Source organism: Myotis lucifugus, unplaced genomic scaffold (assembly GCF_000147115.1).
Source record: "Myotis lucifugus unplaced genomic scaffold, Myoluc2.0 scaffold_597, whole genome shotgun sequence".
Classification (NCBI taxonomy): Eukaryota; Metazoa; Chordata; class Mammalia; order Chiroptera; family Vespertilionidae; genus Myotis; species Myotis lucifugus.
In genome coordinates this window covers 75,469-76,792 of record NW_005871645.1, presented here as the reverse complement: position 1 = coordinate 76,792, position 1,324 = coordinate 75,469, and positions in this window count along the sequence as shown.

Below are 1,324 nucleotides of genomic sequence, written 5' to 3'. Positions count from 1 at the left end.
TAGAAACATCAATGATGAGAGAGAATCAATGATGGGCTGCCTCCTGCATGCCCCCTACTGGGGATCAAGCATGTACTCTGACTGGGAATCGAACCATGAACTCCTGGGTCATAGGTCGACACAACCACTGAGCCACACTGGCCGGCTGGGCTAGAAATTCTTAAAGTGAGGTCTGAAGACCAGCAGTACAGGCAGTACCTGGGAGCTTGTTAGAAAGGCAGAACCTCGAGCCTCAACAAGATCCTCAGATGTGCATGGACATTCAAGTGTGCCCAGAGGGTACGCTTTGTGAATCCAGCGGCACCGCAGCACCGAAGTGGGGAGTTCCCATCACTGTCAGCATCTCGGGGGACTGTCACCTCTATCAACCTGGCTGTCTCCCAGCTGCCACATCCCCGTAGCGTCTTCTCCTCGGTGACTCAGACAATCTGAGCAGCTGTCTATGTTTGATTACAGTGTTTCCAAAGGGTCAACGGAGCCACACGCGCAGTTTCTATTTTTCATAATAATGTAGGGAGAGCACATGGTGGTGGAGCCGTATCAGGTGATATGGCCCTGCTCTCAGGAACTGTCTATATATATATTAGCGTGTCAAATGTCATATAGCTCCCCAAACACCCCCTGCTCCTTCAGGACTTTGCTTGCCAGGAAAAGTCTTAGGGTCATCTTGCCACCAGGCAAATTTATCCAAACTTAAAAAAAAAAACTGACAAGTGTGAGACCTTTGACCCCCACTCCCATCCAGATTTAATCACCCCTCCCTGCCAGCCCCAGGCCCTGTACATACCTTTGCTCTTACCCTTAACGCATTTATGGTAATAATGGGCTTACCAGTCTGTCTCCCCCATGGACACTGAGCCCCTTGCAGCCAGGTTCACATCTCACTCCTTCGAGATCCACATGCCTAGCAGTGGGCTTTGATATGATGAATGCTCACTAAATTGCCACTGGTTTTAATTTAATTGACCTAAAAGGGAGTTAACATTTCTTTTGTAACTGGCATGCTAACCTGCTCACCATGGAACCCTTTTAATGATGAATACTTAATAACAGCTCACAAAAAAAATGTTGCTCTCCAGATGAAACTTTGAAAAACGCTGTCTCATAAGACAACAGCACCGGCCCAGATCAGACCCAAGCTTCTTACTGGCCCTAGAATTTGGATTCTGGCTCTGGCCCTTGCCCAGCAAGGAGGAGGGGGTAGGAGAGGGGCTGACAGGGCGAATTTGGTTCCTATCAGCCCAAGCCATCTTTCCTGAAAAGTGGCTTCAGGTTGCTCTCAGGGACACCGTAGAAATCCCACCCAACAGAGGGGGAAACGGGC